Raw genomic sequence first — 12,450 nt, 5'->3', positions numbered from 1 at the left:
GAAAAAATATAATGGAACATGAATGTCAATGTTATAACTCTGTGTTGTAAAATGATACTATTTTTTATAAATTGAAAGAGTAATGTATTTATTTGGGGTAAAAAACAAACAGAAATGTATAAAGTGAGAAAAGTTTAGAAAGTCTGGCCAGGATCACAAAGCTAAGCATTCTTAAAGTGAAGACTAGAACCCAGGCCTTCGAATTCATGGGTCAGTATGCTTCCCACTAGCGTCTATATCCCATGATATAACTACATTCATTATTCCATCATTTAACTCTGCACCTCAGGCCACTCATCTTTACAATAAGCGGGGGGGGGGGGGGGGGCGGGGGGTGGTAACAAATCTGAAAGTAGTCACAGGTATCTGAGGGCTATTTTTAATATTTTGTAAGAGAACAGTGATACTGTTATTTCAAAATAGGGATACTGATGATTTCAGGGTGTGCCACCAACAGTTAACTGGGACACATGTCTGACAATCACCTGTGCATGTTGAGCACAGAGAGTATGGGCTCTGCCTGGCAACAGTTCAGAGCAACAACCAAAGCTAAGCAGCAAAGTGCATTCAGTGGGATCTTCCTCCTGGAAAGGTTGGAAACCACTGGATTCTATTGCTATGCAGCTTTAGCAGTGGTAGAAAGAGAGTTAACTCCCTGCTCAGTCCTCTTGCTGTCTACGCCTTATCTGTAATACAGGTCGGCAGATGAGTCAGAGTTTGAAGAGGGTTTACGGCTTCATCTGGGAGTTGTAGGCGAAGATCTCAGCTAGACTCATGAACACCATAACACAGACAAGAAATAATCCCAAGAAGTAGAAGAAACAGATCCTAAGCCTCCAGGCCAATGGCAGAGGCAGGGCCCAGGCTTAGTTTTACTAGGTTCTATTTTCATGTCTATAAACTCACATATTTTTATTTTAGACTTATTAAGCTTCAAGTCCTGAAAGAGCTTGTGACAAAAGCTCCATGCTGTTCCTCACGCTGCTCTTGGGGTTTTGGCCATGGAACATATCCCTTTTTAATCTTTCATTAGAGATTTAAATATATCACTGCCCCCACAAGCTTCGTGTTTCTTTTCAGTAGCAAGCTATTCCATCAGATTTTAATCACGATGTCAAAGTAACTGAATATCTTATTTAGGTTAAACATAAATTCTGAATTTAATCAAATTTTACGCATTTTATCTAGATAATTCAAATGATTCTTAAATTAAAACTTCTGCTGTTCTGATAATTTACTTGTCTTTTGGTGATGATAGATCACTTGGAGGTCAGGAGCTTACATGTTGATGGTTGGATACTATTTTCCGGCATAATTTTTCCCCCTAAATCATGTGAAAAGTGAAATTCAAACCTACTTAGTTATTTAAAAAAAAACTGTTTAGGGGCACTGAACCCTTATTTAAAAAGTCATCTGTTAATAGTCAAATTCTGAGTGCAATGACAGGCTCAGGAAACAAGAATGAATGAATCTTACAACAGGATGTTGAGCAAACAAATGAGACAAAAGAATATATATCATAATGATTACATTTACATAAAGTCAAAAATTCATCTTTGTTGTTAGAAGCTGGGTAATGTTTTCCTCTGGGATGGAGGGGGGGACAGTGATTGAGAGGAGGTGTGGGGGCATCTTCTGGGGTGCTTGTAATATTGTATTTCTTGACCTCGGTGTGTTTACATAGCTGTGTTCACTTAGTGAAAATGTCTTGAGTGTAAAAGTGTCCTTTGTGCATTTTTTTGCATGTGTATTGTACCTTAATAAAATTTTATTTTAAATTAGATTTATTTTTTTAAATGTTAATTTTTAATTACATGGGAAATCCATGAAAACATCCCCCCTGTTTAAAAAAAAAAAAACTGGAATATTTTAGTTAAGGTAAGTCCTTTTTGATCCCTTTCAAATTTTGTACTCTCCCAAGAGGATATCAGCTTATCCTTTTTACATATATTTACATACCTAAGTAAGGGCATGGAAAATATATACCATTGTGTGTGTATTTTAGAAGAATCTGTATTCTTTTTTAAACTATCTGGATTAATAGAATTTGCATTGAATAATGCAGGGTATCCACACTATCTTCCACTAAAAAACCTCTAATAATCTTCACTAAGATTAAATATCATTTTATAATATACCCCATAGACACAAGTTTTATTACACGTATTATATTGGATATATGTTTAGTTTTATATATGGTATTTATGCAATATACCTTTTATTATAGTGTAGATCTTTTTTACAACTTGTAATAAAATTTATGCAATAAAAGAGTCCTTGTGTACCTGTCAGTCAGCAAACCTCAAGGACAGAAAATTAAACTTGGAAATAGAAGCCTGTAAGAATCAATAGTAAGTAGCTGAGTTGAGGTAGCAACATATATAATCAGGTTGTAAAATTTGTAAAAGTGCTGCTAATGAGATTATGCTAGAGTGTTGTCCATACTGTATGTAGAAGCCTAAGGAAGCTCCCAAACCAAGGGTTAGAATTAATTTAAGCAAGATACCATATGATCTTGCAATTTATGTTGCATAGGGTAATGAAGCCTTGATAAAAAGAAAGCCAAAAAGCAAAAAATTAGCCATTGTTTATTTAGTACTGGGTATTCAACCTACACTACACACACACACACACACACACACACACACACACAAAATTAGCCATTGTTTATTTAGTACTGGGTATTCAACCTACACTACACACAGACACACACACACACATGTTAAAAAGTCAAATGGTTTTCAGGGAGTTCCAACAGAGGCTGCCCAGCAGGGGTCTGCGGTGGAAACTGACCGGCTGTTCCTTGCAGGAGCTATCTATTGAAGACAATGTCTGAAAGCTTCTGCTTTAGAATTGTTGGCCATCATGATACTCCAGTTTTTGAAATGGAGTTTTTGCCAGCTGGAAAAACAGAATCCAATGATGATCATTGTCATCTGAACCATTCATAGCTCACACTGCTCTCAACCTCGTAGATGAGAACATGTGGCTGTCATACAACATAGATCTGAAAACTTTGGACAAATTCAAGGAGTGGTTTGATTCAGCATTTGTTACTGCAGGTCATGTGAGATTTATTATGCTTCATGACATAAGGCAATAAGATGGAATAAAGAACTTCTTTACTGATGTCTATGATTTATAAAGTTTGCAATGCATCCATTTTATGAACCCAGTTCTCCTATTTGATCAAGCCCATATGACGAAAAAGTTCAGTTTCTTGGGAAGAAACACCTTTTAAGTTGAATGCAGAAAAATTTGGAAATAAACAATGTCGCTACGATGGGGTATTCTCAGGAATGTGCACACTGTAAGTAACTTGATTAAATAGCCTGGAAAAGTTTAGGGGAAAAGTCCAGGGGCGCCTGGGTGGCTCAGTTGGTTAAGTGGCCGACTTTTGATTTTGGCTCAGGTCATGATCTCAGGGCTCCACACTCAGAGAAGAGTCTGCTTGAGATTCTCTCTCCCTCTTTTTCTGCCCCTCCCCTGACTCACGTGCATGCTCTCTCTCTCAAATAAGTACATAAATCTCAAAATAAGTCAAATGGTTTTACAAAGCTGATAATGTTGAACATCCAGTGCCGGCCTTATCTTCTCTACTCTCAATTTCTGCTTCCCCAAGGCGACTACCTTAAACTCTTAGTTGTTTCTTCTGATACTTAACTCCTTATTTCTGAACATACTTCTTCAGCTATTTCTTGATCTTTTTTAGTTTATTTCTTTAAAGATTTTATTTATTTATTTGAGAGAGAGAGTGCACAAGAGCAAGGGAGATTGAGAGAATGAGTGGGGGTAGGGGCAGAGGGAGAAGCAGACTCCCTGTGGAGCAGGGAGCCCAACGTGGGATTCGATCCCAGGACCCTGGGATCATGACCTGAGCTGAAGGTAGACGCTTAACCAACTGAGCCACCAGGTGCCTGATATTTTTCAGTTTAAACACCATCCCTTAACCATCTACTATGAAAGATCATTTAACTCCATTACAACTCCTCCCCAGTACACATACACTTCCCTTCCCTCATCCTCCTAGCATCCAAATATAATATTTGATTAGACCATTATTTGGTATTTACACTCATACTGAGCCATGTAGTATACATAATAACATTTCTTTTGTATTACAATTTAAAATTTTTCCCTGGATTTAATCATTGTCTTATTTTTCCTCTGTTTAAGAAGTAATCACTAGTTTATCACCAAACTTTCCACTAGAAGTACATATATACAGCTCCCAAAGTCTTTTATTTTTATTTTTATTTATTTATTTGAGAGAGAGAGCACAAGCAGGGTGCGGAGGGGCAGAGGGAGAGGGGGAGGGAGAAGCAGACTCCCTGCTGAGCAGGAAGCCCAACACAGAGCTCAATCCCAGCACCCTGGGATCATGACCTGAGCCGAAGGCAGATGCTTAACCAACTGAGCCACCCAGGTGCCCCTCAAAGTCTTAAAATATATCAGATAATCTAGTGTGTATGTGTATGTGGGAAGTGAGGGAGAGATTGATTTCCCTCCTGAAGTACTCTGTCCTGATTCAGACTCTAGAGTGATGCACAGCAGATTCCTTGGGATTTTTGTTCTACCATCAGTCATGGAATTCTTATCTCACTTCTGTCTTGGTGAATCCCTTGTTTTCTACTTCTCATGATTTCGTATTTCTCGAATAACTGCCTCATTTTCCAGGAGTACATCCTTCAATAACTTTCTGAGAAATGGAGCATTGTCTAGAAAATTGTTTCTCAGTTCTTGGAAATAATCTTGTATTATTTCTCAAATTCTTTTTTTCCTCCTATTTTCTGTTCTTTCTTTCTGTAAATTCTATTATTCTGATATTAAATGTCCTGGCCTAGGGCACCTGGGTGGCTCAGTTGGTTAAGTGTCTGACTTTGGCTCAGGTCATGATCTCAGGGTCCTGGGATCGAGCCCCACATTGGGCTCCATGCTCAGTGGGGAGTCTGCTTCTTCCTCCCCCTCTGCCCCCCCCCCCACGATCTTGCTCTCTCTCAAATAAATAAAATCTTAAAAAAAAAAAAATGTCCTGGCCTGATCCTCTAATTTAATTTTTTTCCTATTTTTTTTCCATTTTATTGTCTTTTCACTCTACTTTATGGAAAGTGTCTTAAGCTTTATGTTCCAACCTTTCTGTTGAATTTTTTCTCCTATCACATTAAAATTTTCTTATCCCTCTGAGGACACAAAGATATTAATTATAATGATTTTTAAAAGTTCTCTTCTGCTTCCTACATTGTCACTGTTTTGGTTTTTGTCTTAGGTGTTAGAGATTCTCTTGAAGTGTTTGACGATCTTAGGTTGTCCAATGATATTTAGGAGAGAAAGACTGAAAAACTGACTGGAAGATGTGTGTTGGGCACTGAGTCCTGTTGATAGCGGGTTTTACTGTAGTATGACCTAGGAGAGTTTTGACTATTTTTGTTAGAAGGATCCCCAGCTGTCAGTGTCTATAGGAAAACTGATTACCAGTTTATTAGCAGTTCAGTAGGAAGGAGGCTGGGTGTCTCACTGTTTTGGATGTAGATTTCCCATTAATCTCCCTGTAGTCCCCAACTGTGTCTGTCCCTGAGAACAAAGTCCTTTGGCTTTAACTCACTCTAGAGAAAAGCCACTCCATTCCATGACAGAAGGGATGGCATGGGAGGCAGGGCGGGGTGTCATCTGGCTGCAAGGGCTGAACGAGGATATTTAGGAGTTCAGCTAATGTTTAAACCATTTTTAGTCAATTCCTTTTCAGATTTCTGCCTCAAGAAGAAGCTTGCTTTTTCCCCTTCCTAACCTCAGGCATTAAGTTTTAAGCTTTCTAAGGTTTGTTTAATGACTGCCATTCCTCCATCTGCTCTCCAACTTACAAGTATTTGTCAATCAGTCTAGCAACTTCATTTCTTTCTCTCTTTCTTTTGTTCATTTGTTCATTCCTTTTTTTGGCCTCAGGGAGTCTTTGTACTTGCAGTTCTCTTCACCTGTAAAGTGAACTACTTTAGCTTTTATCCTGAAAGTTAAAAAAAAGGCTTTATTGAGATATAATACACATACCATACAATTCACTTATTTAAAATATATACAACACTATATGTCAATTCCATCTCAATAAAACTAGAAAAAATAAGTAAATATTACAATAGAGTTGTGCAACCATCACCATAAGCAATTTGAGAACATTTCATTCTCCCAAAAAGAAACCATATACCCATTAGCAGTCATTCCTCATTTCTCTCTTCCTCCCCCACAACCCACCAACCTAGTTATAGACAACCATAATGTACCTTCTGTTTCTATAAATTCGCCCATTCTAGATATTTCATATAAATGGAATCATAAGTTATAGATGGAATTGTAGTTGGCTTCCTTCGCTTACCATAATGTTTTCAAGGTTCATCCATGTAATAACATGTAGCAGTACTAGTACTACACTCCTCTTTGCAGCTGAATAATATTCCATTATGTGCTTATGAACACACTACATTTTGTTAATCCATTCATTGGTTGATGGACATTTGGGTTGTATCCACTTTTTGGCCTTTATAAATAATGTGGCTATGAACATTTATGTACAAGTTTTTGTATGTGCATATGTTTTCTTTCTCTGGTATGTATCTAGGAGTAGAACTGCTAGGTCATATGTTAACTGTGTTTATCCTTTTGAGGAACTTCCATACTGCTTTGTAAAGCAGCAGTACCATTTTACATTCTCACCAGCACCATTTTACATTCCCACCAGCAATAGATAAGAGTTCTAATTTCTTCACATTCTTGTCAACCCTTGTTATTATCTGTCATTTTGATTACAACCATCCTAGTGAGTGTGAAGTGAAACCTCACTGTAGTTTGCATTTACCTGATGGTTTCTTTGATACTAATCAAGCTAAATTTCTTTTCATGAGCTTATTGGCCAATTTGTATATCTTCTTTGGGTAAATGTCTATTCAAATCCTTTTTCTATTTTCAAATTGGTTTAATTATTTTTATTATTGAATTTTAAAATTTCTTTATATATGCTAGATACAAGTCCCTTATCAGGTACACAATTTGCAGGTATTTTCTCCCATCCTGTGAGTTGTCTTTTCACTCATTGGATGGTATCTTTTGTAGCACAAATGTTTTTAATTTTGATTAAGTCCAATTTGTCTATATCTTCTTTTATTGCTTGTGCTTTTGTATCACATCTAAGAAACCATTGCCTAATTCAAGGTTATAAAGATTTACCCCCTGTGGTTTTTTTAAAAAGATTTATTTATTTGAGAGAGAGAGAAAGAGCAGGAACGGGAGGGGCAGAGGGAGAGATCTCAAGCAGACTCCACACTGAGCTCAGAGCCAATGTGAGGCCTGATTTCATGACCGTGGGATCATGACCTGAGCCAAAACCAAGGGTCGGACACTTAACCAACTGCGTCACCTAGGCACCACTACCCCCTAAGTTTTTAAAGAGTTTCATAGTTTTACCTCTTAAATTTACATCTTTGATCTATTTCAAGTTAATTTTTGTACATGGTGAGATGAGGGGAGAAATATGAACCTTTTGAATGAAGAATATCACAACTAAAATGCCAATTAAAACTATAGCTTATACACACTAAGTGCCTATGAGATTTGTTTTTTGATTTTAAAAAATCATTTAATTAACCTAGTTTTAAAACTATAATTTTTCCATTGGAAAGCAACTGCAGTGGCTAATTAGGTCAAAACCTTCCATTAGCTTTGGAAATGAGAAATTATGGGTCAGGCAAACGACTTGATTGTTTTCTGATCCAGTCAGGCAACAATCATTGATGACTGCTTAAACTATTAAGTGGCAAGCTCATGGGGAACTCTGTAATATATCATTTGATAAAACCAAAATCCACTGAATAATCTTAACATCACTAACTCTGGGACATCCACACATTGTGTTTCTTCAAATGTGATGCAATAGGAAGTACATCTCACTGCCCATGAAATACTTTTACCAAATAGTTGAACCTACATCTAATCAAACTTCTAGATCTAACCACCAATTTCTAGAAAACATGGAAGCTAGAGGAATAAGACAAACAACATTGCATGGATACAATCAGCCAAATCCAGAGTCAGGACATTCCAGAGGACAAATGATCCAGGTTCTTCACCCAAAATATGGTGTAAGAAAAGAGAGAGGGAAGTGTCATAGACTAAAATAGGCTTAAGAGACATATCAACTGAATGCAATGTGCAGGCCTTATTTAGATCCTGATTGAAAAAAAACAAATGAAAGAGAAGAAAGAGGACATTTTGGAGACAACTGGGGAAAGCTAAATATGGATTGAGTATTAGGAGATAATAAGAATTTGTTAATTTTGTTGGCTATAATAATGTTATTGTGATTATGTTTTTAAAAGTCAGTGTGTGTTAGAAACACACACTGAAGTATACAAAGGAGGTAAGGTATGATCCCTGAGATTTGCTTTAAAATACTCCAGCAAACAAGAACAACAAAACTGTGTGTGGAGGGAAATTGATGAAACAAGAACAGCAGAAAGCCGATTGTTGCAGAAGTTAGCTGAAGTTAGCTGACGGGCTCATAGGGTTCATTTTACTATACTATACTTTTATATGTGTTCGAAATTTTCCACAATAAAAGCCAAAAACAGTAATCAGATTGATTATTAACCTAGGGATGCCTGGGTGGCTCAGTCAGTTGAATATTTGACCCTTGATTTCAGCTCAGGATGTGATCTCAGGATGTGATCTCAGGGTTGTAAGGTCAAGCCCTGAGTTGGGCTCCACACTCAGAGTCTGCTTGAGATTCTCTCTCTCCCTTTCCCTTTGCCCCTCTCCCTGATAATGCTCTCTCTAAAATAAATAAAATCTTTTTTTAAAAAACTCTTAAAACTATTTAATCATAAAACACATAAATTCTTCAGAATTATTTTCCTCTAACCCTGAGATGTACTTATGTTATACAGGAATCCAAAAACAAGTAAGAGGCTAAATGAATTCAGAAAAAGGGCACTTGACTGGCTCAGTCTGTAGAACATGTAACTCTTGATCTCAGTGTCATGAGTTCAAGCCCCACATTGGGCAGGAGTCTACTTAAAATAAATAAATAAATAAAGTCAGGAACTTGGATAGTAAAGTATTTAGTTTATTAACTTTCATAATATTTATTTCCTTCCCCAACAGAGTTATGGAATCACAAATCACAGATTCCTACTTTTGTGTGTGTGCATATGTGTGTATAACAATTGTACTCTTTCTAGGCTAGATCTAAATCAAGGCAATAACATTATTTATAGTATTGCAAGATTTTTGCTTGGTTCTGATATCAATTCAATGTTAATTTTGTATTATCAAAAGCAAAGAATGTCCATGTAACACATCCTGTCTATAGTATCATCAAATGCCATAACAACATTATGTATAAACATCACTTAAAAATGTAACCAACCACAAGAAAGCAATCATACAAATCCAGGACATGGAACATTTCTATAGCCAAATGATCTGAACTCTTCAAAAAGTTAAAGCCATGAAAAAAAAAGTGGGATGACTATTCTAGATTAAGAGATTAAAGAGATTAACAAGGGGTGCTGGGGTGGCTCAGTCAGTTGAGCATCTACTCTTAGTTTCTGCTTAGGTCATGATCTCATGGGAGCCCACCCAAGGCTCAATGCCCAGCATGGGGTCTGCTTGAGATTCTCTCTCCCTCTGCCCCTCCCACTTGTGCTCTCTCTCTCTCTTTCTCTCTCAACTAAATAAATAAATAAATCTTTTTTTAAAAAGAGAGAGACATAACAACAAACACAATCTCTGAACCTTGATTGGATCTTGGTTTAGGAAGAAAAACAGCTATAAACGTGGTAGGGACAACTGGGGAAATACAAATATGGACTGAATGTTAGATGATATGGAATTACTGCTTATTTTTCCTAGATATAATGATACCGTGGTTTTGTAAAAGATGGCATTTATTCTTCAAGTGGGCCTGCTGAAGAATTTAGGAATGTAGTCCACTATCCAAAACATTAAAGCATTGACAAAGAAGAGGGCGATCAGCAGGACGATGGCCACTTTCAGATCTGGGTTTTCAATGGCTCAATGGGCCACCTTTTTCTACTGAAGTATGAAGAGGACAGTGAAGGTGACAGACTTTTCAAAAATCATGACCAAGATGTAAAAGCACACTGCTGGACCTGGGCTACACACTGCAGAAGGTCTCCACATTCATCCAAACGCGGGGGCTCCCACTGCTACTACTCGACCAAGATGCTCATGGCCTGTATGCCCACATAGATGAGCAACTTGCCAAAAGCTGTGTCCCAAGAGGAAGGTGATGTGAACAAGGGACCTCTTCGATGAGATCTGCTAGGTACACATTTGAAAAGTGGATGAACAACATTCCTATAACTTGTTTGGAAGTGTCTAAAAACCATATCCTCAAAAGGGACGTCTTTCATGATTTCGTTCTTTGGTTTGAGCATCAACATGCTGAAGGCCACTGCACGTAGCAGCCCTCGCAAGAAGATGCCAAAACTGTGCAGTAGTGCAAGCCTCTTGCCTTGCAGTTCCCACCAGCCTTGAGGGCAGCCTGCGTGGCAGTCCCAGCTGGAGTGCCTAGGGGGCCCTGCATTGCCAGCCTGGCAGAGGAGCACAAGCCCCAGGCCACCCATGGCCTTGCTGCCTGCAGGCCACCACTCTCATTATGATTTTAATTTGTATTTCCCTAATGATTAATGATGTTGAGTATCTTTCCATGTGCTTATTAGCCATTCATAAAACTTTTTGGGTGAAATGTCTATTCAAATCTTTCACCCCCTATTAGGTAATTTGTCTTATTATTGTTACGTGTTCTTAATTTATTCTGGAGACAAGTTCTTTGTTGGATATGTAATTTGCAAAAATCTTTTGTCTTTTGGTTTTCTTAATACATGAATTAAAAGTTTTAAATTTCTGTTAAGTCCAATTTATCATTTTTTTCTTTTTTGAATCATGATTTTGGTGTCATATCTAAGCAATCTTTGCTTAACTCAACATCAAAAGATTTTTCTTGTCTTTTTTTCCAGAATTTATGGTTTTAGCTCTTCTAAATTTATTTATTTTTATCTTTTAATTTTTTAAAGATTTTTTTAAGTAATCTCTACACCCAATGTGGGGCTCAAACTCACAACCCCAAGATCAAGTGTTCCATGCTCTTCCAGCTGAGCCAGCCAGGCTCCCCAGTTCTTCTAAATTTAAATTTATGATCCATTTGAATTAATTTTTGTGTTTAGCGTGAGGTGAGGATCAAAGTTCTTTTTTTTCTCCACATATAAGAATATCCAGTTGTCCAAGTACTATTTGTTTAAAAAAAGATTACCCTTTCCCCATTGAATTTTTTTACCAGATTTGTTGAAAATCAATTGACCATAAATATAAGTTTATTTCTGTGCTGTCTATTCTGTACCATTGATCTATATGTCCATCCTTATGACATTATCATACTGTCTTCATTACTGTAGCTTTATAATAAGGTTTGAAATCAGTGGAAGTCCGCCAATTTTGCTTTTCTTTTTCAAAATTGTTTTGGCTATTCTGGCTCTTCTGCATTTCTATATAACTTTTAGGATCAAACTTGTCAATTTCTAAAAAGAAAACAACCTGCTGGGGTTTTGATAGAGATTACATTGGAATTTATAGATCAATTTGAAGAGAACTGTCATCTTAATAATGAGTGTTGAATCCATGAACATGGTATGTTTACTTATCTAGATCTTCTTTGATTTCTCTCAGCAGTGTTTTGTAGTTTTCAGTATATAGGTCTTGCATTAAATTTATTTGGATTTTTCTGATGTTCTTTCATTTTCAGATTGTTCACTAATGACATATAACAATATATTGATTTCTGTTATGTAGACCTCATATCCTATGACCTTACTAGACTTAATTTTTTTAAAGCCCTCATTTCTCATGTGCAAAATGGGGATATCTACATAGCAAGATTTTTATGTGGAATATACATAAAACCATGACAGAGGAATAGAAATGAAGTCTCCCAACCCTCCTCCCCCAAAATAATCGCCTAAAATGTGTGATCAGATTATTTTGAGGAAAGTGAAATGACCAGGTCTTGCCTGGTATAGAAGGCAGGAGCCTGTCACCAATAGTACTGCATCTGAATTTGCATAATCAAGGGTTTGCTGCATTTTCATTAGTACAATGAATAGATGTTGATATTTTCTATCATCTGCATGTACTGTTTTTATAATTGGAAAAAAACAAAAAATGTAATTTCTTAAAAAGTAAAAAAAAGTATGAAATTTAATTTCATAGAGAGGAAAAATAAAAGGACACAGCAATGCTTGAGTTCAGTGTGCTGAGACCAAATAAATATACTTCAAGGATAATTGTACAGTGCCAGGCACTGGGGCCACAAAAGGAAGATGTGCAATTTATGAACTAATGCACTGTTCAGCAGACTGAGGTACCTCAACAACTACTGAAGCAGGTGCA

General features: G+C 36.9%; 2 pseudogenes; one reads left to right on the top strand and one right to left on the bottom strand.

Annotated features, from left to right (window-relative positions):
• Window positions 1-2,828: 2,828 nt before the first annotated feature.
• LOC118531738 (trafficking protein particle complex subunit 2-like) lies at window positions 2,829-3,246 on the top strand (annotated as a pseudogene).
• A 6,690-nt stretch (window positions 3,247-9,936) lies between these two features.
• LOC118531734 (store-operated calcium entry regulator STIMATE pseudogene) lies at window positions 9,937-10,631 on the bottom strand (annotated as a pseudogene).
• Window positions 10,632-12,450: the final 1,819 nt, after the last annotated feature.

The sequence above is a fragment of the Halichoerus grypus genome, chromosome 10 (genome assembly GCF_964656455.1).
Source record: "Halichoerus grypus chromosome 10, mHalGry1.hap1.1, whole genome shotgun sequence".
Taxonomy (NCBI): Eukaryota; Metazoa; Chordata; class Mammalia; order Carnivora; family Phocidae; genus Halichoerus; species Halichoerus grypus.
This window is presented reverse-complemented; position numbering and strand designations above follow the sequence as displayed.